This window comes from Dioscorea cayenensis, chromosome 17, assembly GCF_009730915.1.
Source record: "Dioscorea cayenensis subsp. rotundata cultivar TDr96_F1 chromosome 17, TDr96_F1_v2_PseudoChromosome.rev07_lg8_w22 25.fasta, whole genome shotgun sequence".
Lineage (NCBI taxonomy): Eukaryota > Viridiplantae > Streptophyta > Magnoliopsida > Dioscoreales > Dioscoreaceae > Dioscorea > Dioscorea cayenensis.
The window spans coordinates 6,962,876-6,972,439 of NC_052487.1; the positions used below are offsets into that span (position 1 = coordinate 6,962,876).

The 9,564-nt window shown below is 42.4% G+C and overlaps 1 non-coding gene across 1 annotated transcript; it reads left to right on the top strand.

The window, feature by feature from the left end:
* Positions 1-5,196: 5,196 nt before the first annotated feature.
* Positions 5,197-5,303, top strand: LOC120281437. Its single transcript, XR_005542576.1, has one exon. It is a non-coding gene; the product is annotated as a small nucleolar RNA R71 (small nucleolar RNA).
* The last annotated feature ends 4,261 nt before the right edge of the window (positions 5,304-9,564 follow it).

The window sequence follows — 9,564 nt, forward strand, 5'->3', positions numbered from 1 at the left end:
AGCATGAAGACATTCAATGTTGAAAATTCTTCTAAACTCAAGAATGCAATCAATGAAACTTAGGTGAACCGCCATTGGCTATGTGAGCATGTATATCAATCAAGAACAATAGAAAAGATGTGTGCACTATGAAACTCCTCCCCACACTTAAGTTGTACATTGTCCCCAATGTATACATGCAAGCTCACTCATAACGTATATCAATCAAGAATATATGTGGGAAAAGCAATCAAAACAATACTCCCCTGATTCCTAGTGTCGCGTTTGATGAAGCTAAATCCTTGGGAGTAGTGTTCCAACGGGTTTTGAAGCTCACACGGCCAAGTGCTGAAGCACCTTCGCCGTGCCCATGACAAAGTCTCAATTCCCAAAATGACAAGACCATCTGCTCGCATACACGAGAGGGTTCAGTGAAGCTCAATAAAAACACAACTCGAGTATATAAAAGATAAAGCAATGAATACAACTCAAGACAACAAAATGAAAATAACTCAGAAGAAGAGTCCTTTCTGAGTAAACAAGTCCAAAATAGAGTGCATAAAAGTAAAGAAATGGAAATAAAATCAAATGTCGGTGTCACGCTCTGAGTCCTCTGCTGCTGGTGGTGGTGAGGAAGTACATGGTAGGTCCACCAGTGCTGGTATAGGTGATGGGGAAGATGCTGGAGATGTCGAAGGGGCCTGAGGAGTCCTCGGTCGAGAGACAAATGATAAGGAGACGTTTCGCTCTAAGATCTGCTGTAATGCGTGGACATGATCTCGGCAATCTCTGCTCGGGCCTCAACGACCTCTATCTGTATCACTCCTAAAGCACTCTCGAGCCTCTCAAAGCGATCATGGGCTCGAGATGGTGAAAACATACGTACGGGGGACGCGTCCTCTGCCACTGGGGGTACCTCAGTCTCCATCGGTGCTGGCTAAGGCTCGGGAGCAGGTTGAATGGCCCGGCCTCATCACCCTCGTCCGTAGCTATCTCTGGAGTTAGTAGAACTAAGGCGTAAACCCCTGTCTGAACTCTCTGTACCATCCCTATCAATCTAAGTGTCTCCAAGCCCAAGGGAGCAGGTATAGTCACCTTCTCAGCCCCTCTAATCACGTCAAGTAATCCATACCAACGACTAATCTCGTGATATAGGGGCCTGAGGAAATCACTCCAAGTTTGGCATACTGCCTCTGGTGTCATATGTACTCTGCCAAGATATGCACTAAGTGTATTAGTATACGCCGCACCATCGAGTATAGATATAAAAGCTCCTGTCTACTAAGCACACCAGTACTGTCGCCTCGCCCGCTCACTGATCTACTCAGAATAGCGTGAGCATATCTATAGCTAGGGTGAGAAAGACAACTGGCCTTCGAAACCCTAGGCTCATACTACCCCTGCCCACATAATGCGGTGTATGGACACTGCGGAGTCAAACTCCCAGGATAATCTATGGGCAGCTGCTTATACTCCTCTGTTTCAGTATAAGCCGCATCATATAACTCCATCAAGATCGCAAACTGAGTCACACTCAAGCTATGATGCTGCCCGAGGGCTCTGAACTGAATAATACCAATGTTGCCGAAACTGGAGTATGAGCGATCGAACTCGAACGAGGCTAACACCTTGAGCGTCAGTGTGCGGATGGCCGGGTCTCTGATTGATAGTAAACGGTCCCAGCTGCCAACCGCAAGCATACCCTTGATCTCGTCTGCCATAGCCTAAGCTAACTAAATCTTCCTGAGTGTGCTATCGTCAGGGATTCTGGTCTAGCCAAATCTGAGGCTAGACAACCGCTCGAACCTCGCCTGATGCTCAGGAATGGTAAAACTCATACTCTCGAGTTTGGGAGATGGCTCACGCGGCAGCTTATCAGCTTGCTTCTTTGACCGAGGTGCCATAATGTGCAAAATTTGAAAGGAAATAGATCAAACATTTAATTAACAAATACTGCAGAAATCCACAAGGTCGTGCGGAATTTCGGCACGCCCGTGTGGATCCACGGGGCATGAAAAACGCACGGCCGCGCCTCAAAAATCCAAAAATACAACGTACAATTACTTCTAACTCCGTTCTAAACATGAATAATCATTCTAATTGAAGAAACGAAGCATTATTAACTAGATTCATCGAAGAAAATCATGAATTGATGAAGAAAATCAAGAATAGGTCTTACAGACTAGTTGAGATGAGAGAATTTAAATTCGGCCGGAAAACCTCGTAAAAATCCTACCAAATCGGTGCTAAGGGGTGAGGAAATGATGTGAGAGTTCTCTCAGATGAACGGAGGATATGAAGAAGAAGAGGAACGATATTCTTTAAAAAGACATCGCGCCTCTTGGCGTTAGGTACATCCGCACGGGCGTGTGGAAATTACCCACGCCCGTGCACCTCCATAAAAGAACCGCACAAGGGCAGTTGCACGCCGCTGTGCTCTCTCGGGAAAAACACCCACTGACTCTGAACGTTCTTGCACGGGCGTGCTGAAAATACCCACGCCCGTGCGCCTGACCCACAGGGGCAGCCGCACGCCCCTATGGCTTCTCTAGACATCCGAGAAAATTCCTAAGTGTTCCGCACGCCCGTATGGAAATGGCACATGGGCGTGGACATTAACAGGTCCGATTCACAGGGGCAAACGCACACCCCTGTGCCTTCTCGGGATGGAGATAGCTCCTCTGCAAAGATTTGCACGGCGTGTGGAAAGTATCCACGCCTGTGCGAAGTTCACAAGGTCACCCACAGGGGCGAGTTCACGCCCCTGTGCGCTCTCGGGATAATCTGCCAAACTTTGCAAGAAATCACACACCCGTGCGGAAATTATTCATGGGCGTGCGATATTCGTATGGTCGTTCACAGGGGCAGCCGCACGCTCCTGCGCCTTCTTTGGATGAGCTCGCAGTGCAAATCCACGGGCCTGCGGAAATACCACACGCCCGTGCGTTTTCTCTGGATGCCTTAGAAAAATTTGCAGGCTCTGCAGACATTTTCTGAACATGTCTACACACTCAGAGCCTACCCTATTATGCAAGTTTTACCAATGAAAAACATGAAATAAAGCTCAAATGACTCAACTTCGCCAAATCCACATGAAAACACACGATGAATCTACAAATCTTAAAATAAAATCACAGCACAAGCATCTAAAAATCAAGACACCAACACTCAACAATTTATTCATGCAAAATAATACATTATTCGACTAAGAAAAACAGGAAACACTTGGGTTGCCTGCCAAAAAGCGCTTGTTTAACGTCACTAAGCTTGACGTAACTTGTCTTACCTCACGGGGGCTCATAGATGAATGTTGCCCTCTTACCCATGACTTGGAAGCATGATGAGCACAATCTCTTGAAGGTAGAGGGTGTATTATCGGGCTTGGGACCATCTAGCGATGGTTCATCCAACTTCTTCGGTTCACGTACGTCTCCAACAGCCTTGAAGCGTTTCCGGTGGCGTCTCCTAGCCCTCTCCATTTTCCGAAGCACCTTCTTTAAGATCCCCGGGGTAGATGGTACTTCTCCCATCGAACCAAGCATCATTACTTCTTCATAATCCTCCTCTTGGTCGAACAAACCCTTGTACGGGTCCGGATTGAACATTTCCTACATGTATTCATCAACAATCTCATCAGTAGTGTATAGAAAATATAAAGTGTCATCAAAATCAAGAGAATGCCGTATGGTTTCAGCAAGGCGCTATGTGAGCTTGTCATCTCCAACTCTCAAAGTTAGCTCTCCGCCGTCCATGTCAATCAATGCCTTGGAAGTTCGCAAAAATGGCCTCCCAAGTATCAAGGGTACATCCGCATCCTCATCGATGTCTAGCACCACAAAGTCTACATGAAATATATACTTGTCCACCTTGACAAGTACATCTTCGATGATACCCCTCGGATGTCTCACCGTTCGGTCTGCAAATTGCAAAGTCATCCGAGTGGGCCTAGGCTCACCGAAGCCTAACTTTCGGAAGAAGGTGTATGGCATGACGTTGATGCTAGCCCCTGAATCAGCAAATGCCATTTCTTCACCCATATTGCCAATGCTACACGGAATGATAAAGCTTCCTGGGTCTTTCTTCTTGTGCGGCATGTTCCTTTGCAACACCGCCGAGCATGAAGCATCTAGAATCACCGAAGCACTCTCCTCCAACTTCCTCTTGTTGGTCAACAAGTCTTTCAAGAACTTCGCATACTTAGGCATTTGGGCCAATGTCTCAACAAAAGGAATATTGATGTGGAGTTGCTTGAACAAACTCAGGAACTTCTTGTACGGTTCATCCCCTTGGTCATTCTTCAATCTAGAGGGATAAGGGATTCTTGGCTTGAAAAGTGGGGGTGCCACCTCCTTCTCTTTGCTTGTTCCCTCTTCTACCTCTATAACCTCGGGTGCGTGTTCTTTTGGCATCTCACTCGGAAGCTTACCTTCAACCTCACGACCATTTCTCAAAGTGATCGCCTTCACCTGCTCTCTAAGGTTGGTCTCTATATTGCTCGGCAAGCTTCCATGTGGCCTTTCAGAGACAGACTTCGTAATTTACCCCACCTGATTTTCAAGGTTATGTAAAGAGGCAGTGTGATTGTGAAGTGTAGCCTCAACTGATTCAAACCTTGTATTTGCAGATTGCACAAATCTAGTCAAGGCATTCTCCAAATCATTCATTCGGGTTTCCAAACCTAAAACTCTGTTTTCCACATGCGGGGCTTGTTGTTGTGGTTGGAAACCCGGTGGCCCCATGGCCTTTGGTGGACCCTGATTGCTCCATGAGAAATTGGGATGATTCTTCCAACCCGGATTGTAGGTATTGCTATATGGGTTTCCTTGAGGTCTCATGTCATTACCTACAAAATCAACGTTCTCCACAGAAGATACATCACCAATAGAGATTGGGCAATCGGAGGGAGCATGTCCTCCACCACACCCGTTGCAATTCGTCACGGCCGCTACTCTATTTGAAGTTAGAAGATCTAACTTCTTACTCAAATTTTCCACTTGAGCCGCCAATGAAGTTACTGCATCTATCTCATGGAGACCGGCCACCTTTTTCTTCCTCCTAACATTCCATTGGTAGCTGTTTAACCCCATTTCTTCAATTAACTGACGGGCCTCATCGGGGGTCTTGATACCTAAGGTACCTCCCGCTGCCGCATCCAAGAGTTGCCTTGTACTCAAGTTCAGACCGTTGTAAAAGGTCTGAATAATCATCCACTCTGGAAATCGGTGTTGCGGGCACTTTCTTAGGAGATCCTTGAACCTTTCCCATATCTCAAATAGAGACTCCAATTCCAACTGAACAAAGGATGAGATCTCATTCCTAAGCTTCACGGATTTTCCGGGAGGGAAATAACGAGCAAGAAAAGCTTCTACCATCTCCTCCCATGTGGTAATTGGTGCTCTAGGTAATGAGTGTAGCCACTGCTTCGCTCTCCACTTTAGCGAAAATGGGAAGGCTCGCAACTTGATGGCATCATCCGTCACCCCGTTTATCTTCAGTATATCGCACACCTCAAGAAAACTCTCAATATGACTGTTTGGATCCTTATCGGTCAAACCATTGAACTATGCGGATTGCTGTAACATGTGGATGAATGCCGGCCTCAGCTCGAAGTTTTGAGCTGTAATCGGGGGATGCACAATACTCGATTGTGTCCCCAACATTGAAGGTCTGGCATAATCGGATAATGTCCGCTGTTGCTCATTCTGTTCTGCCATGTTTTCAGATTCTTCCACTTCCAAATCAGCTAGATTAGACTGTTCTTGCACAGGCTCTTTCCCTTTTCTTCTAAGTGTACGTTCAAGCTCGGGATCTCCTTCAATCAATATTGAGGGGTTCCCTCAGGTCATAACCTGGAGCTGCACCCAAAAAGAAAGAAAAAGAAATCAGAACGATGATAGAATAAGAAGATATGAAATAGAATGGACGGTAAAATAGCTAAGAAAACAAAGTGCAAAGTATCTCCAAACGCCTACTCCCCGGCAACGGCGCCAAAAACATGACAAGGTCCCCTTGCATATATCCCGTAAGTGCAAGGGTTTGTCGAAGTAATAATACCGGATGAGCGGGTATCGTATCCACAGGGAGTAGGGAATAAAAACACTTAATTCGCTTCTTAACTATGTGAAAGATAAATAGTGATATGTGCGACAATGATTCAATTCTCAAAATTAAAAATAACAAGTAAGAGAGCACAAGTAAAGGAGAAGGTAAGGCAATCGATAAAGATGGGGTATCGGATATTGCTCCACCTAGAACAATCATTTCAAGTGTAAGAACCGTCTATTATGCTTCCTAATCAATGCAAATGAGTCGTGGAAATCCTTAATTACATAGTCCCAAATCTAAGGTCAACTATGCCTAACTCTATACATGTCCCAGAGGAGAGATTGAATAACCTCTCAACCTCGCACTCGCATAGAATTGCAATAAGTTCTAGGGATTCCAAGTGATAAACCTCTTCCTAATTGTAGACCTAACCCTTTGGTCCAGGTGGAAGGTCCCTAACCATAATTAAGCCCTAGATACTAAGATCACTTCTGCGCTTCACTCCGTTGCACCCGCAACTAAGCCCCAGCGGAAGGTCATCTCTTAGACCATTCACTCTATTGTAGCTGCAAAGGACTCGAGGAACGGAGGTAGAATCTAACACATCAGAAGGGAAAGGGGACGCTCCTGTACCTCTCGACTCACCCTCTCAACCCTCTCCAACCTAGCTTTGTCTAACACTCGTGGTGTGTCATTCACTCACAAGGTTAACAACAAGAACTCTCAACCCTAGTGTCACTCTAGGGAAGTATTCACACAATCAAGCATTCAAAGTTGGAACTCACAATAAACATCAATTAATTGAAAGCATAATAAAGAGATTCAAAGAAATGAATACATCATAGGGTTCACAAATACCCAAGTACCCACTAGGGGTTTAGCTCTCCATGGAGCTAAGTACAATCAAAGAAATAGAATGTAAAAGCAATAAATCCATAGAAAACTCCCTCGATAGTCATGTCGATGGTCTTGTGGAAAGTCCTCTACTAGTCGTCCAAAGATCCCCTTGTCCGGTATAGGATACGTCTCGATGGAAGCTCCCCTACCAATCTTCTTCCAAAGATATGACAATGTCGGAGCCATAGAACCTCTCCAAAACCCTAGCCAATACCTCTCAAAACCCTAGCCGAAACCCTCTCTTAAGTTGGGGAAAAGATGGAGAAAAGAATACTGAAATAGGGGCTGAATCGGCTTTAAATAGGGCTGGAATCGGGGATCCACACACCCCTGTGGATGCCCATGTGGATTTTTCACACGGGCGCGCGGAATTTCCACACAGCCGTGTGGATTCTCTATTCTGCAGTTTTCTCTGCCGGTTGTGAACAGTGCTGCTACCATACTTTGCTACAGTGCTCTGCTGCAGTATCTGGCCTGAAATACTTCCCGAATCCATACTTTCATCAAGGTAACGCAAACGGGCACACGTTCACGTCGTGGATCGCTTTGCTTCTTCAATGATAGAAAAGTTGGTGGAGATCTTGTTCTATATGCATAAGTCGGAATGCTTGAGTATGACTGCCCTTGTGTCCCTCCAAATGGTTGTGCTAACTCAAATACGAGGAGGTTGGCACACACTCTAGCATCTCACACCCGACCTATGTCTTCGCGTTTGAACCTTAACAAGATTTCCTCCAAAATCGGTGCATTATGATCCACATTGGCTTCTTTCCTTCATAATCGGCCTCACAACCCTACTTGCATAAAAGTAACATAAAAACACACATATTAGTGTAAAAACCCCAGAAAGGTAATGCTTAACATAAGGAAAGAATGCTTCGCATTCATATCGCACAAGCACTTATCAATTACCGATAGTAATTCAAATATTATATATCTGACAAACAATGGATACTAGCATCAAATAGGAAAAGCTTATATCCATGCTACATCATTCAACACATATCTCTTAAACACCAAGACAATCGATGCTAAGTTCTTTTTTAGCAAAATAATAGAAGCATTATAAACATATGCTTGGAAATAGACAATAAAGTTAAGCAAAATAAAATTCTCATTCATTCAACTCAATTCTAAAAATTATCATCTGGTGTATTCCAAATACTAAAAGCGGTTTATACAACAAGATTTAGACATTGCCATAAAATGGGAAGTTCTCTGACGTAGCACTTAAGGCTAACTACAAATATATATATATAGGAAAATAAAAAGATCTAGATATCATTAACTTCGTCATAAGGTCAATAGTGACAAATGGTAGTCCATAAATAAGAAACATTAAGACGTTAAGGTATCTTAAATGAAAGAATGACACATCATAAATAGCATGTTTCAAATTTTTAAAAATGTAACTATCCTTGAACCGACCAATTTAAAAAAAGCATACAATAAAATAACTAAAGCAATGCAAGTCTCAAATATAGGAAATGTGATAATTGCTCCATAATGGGAAAAAAATACCTCGTAGATAGAAATGTACAAATAAAGATGATGTTCACATAAAAGTGCAATTGATAAGTGCAATAATGCACATATGTCACTATCTGAACCAGGCTCAGCAGACCCACTACTTCAACAAACGACTGCATACCCATGGGGTGAAACCCAATAAGCATGCAAGGCCTCAGAATTATAATAAAAATAGAAATATAACCTCAAAATTATAATTTTTAAACAAAAACTCAATATAAGATGTACAAATACAAAGAGGTTTTCTCAAACAAAAGTTCACATACTTATACAAACATAAAGATAACCCATTTAAAAGGGATCACAAGCTCTCATTACCTGCCAAACTATTCACTCCTCATCTGAAAAAATTTAACAACTAGATTATGAGCTTATAACCAAGTAAGTAACTCACTAAAAATATTGGGATATGTGCAATTTCAAGAATTCAAAAAACAGAAACAAATCATATCAGATAGTACAAATATTTATCCAAAATATAGTTCATAAAATAAAAGTGGTTCAACAAAATACAATTTAATAACAGACAAAAATATATGTCTCCAAATCACTATGGCCAATAATAAATATCAAATATCATTTGCTTACCCCCGGTCACCCTAGTTACAATATTAGAGCTCATTTATTTACCCTTGGTAACTCGAGTCAGAATATCAGAGGCCATTATTCTTCACAGGTATAGCAGTGAGAAACTATAGTTTCTTAACAGAGTCAGAGTTTATGTCGACACGGTCAGTGTTTGACCGCCACTGATAGGATTAGTGCCTAGTTAAATGGAGACTAAACATATCTCTATCAAAATAATTTTGTTATCCAAAAACAAAATATAATTTTAGAATTTCAAATAGAATTTCAGACGTGTTAGGATTTGTAGAACAAGATTTGTAGGATAATTTGTCATACAAACAAACAAACGAACGCATGATCCCATTTCTTTATAAAAAAATAATCCAGTTATTCAAAAAAGTAAATAATACACTTGTTAAATAAATAATTAATTAACAAATATTTCTATAATTTAATTAGTAAAAAAAATAAATGAATAAATAATTAAATCAACATAGCTAATAAGCTAATAATTTATTTAATAAATAATTTTAAATATAATTAATC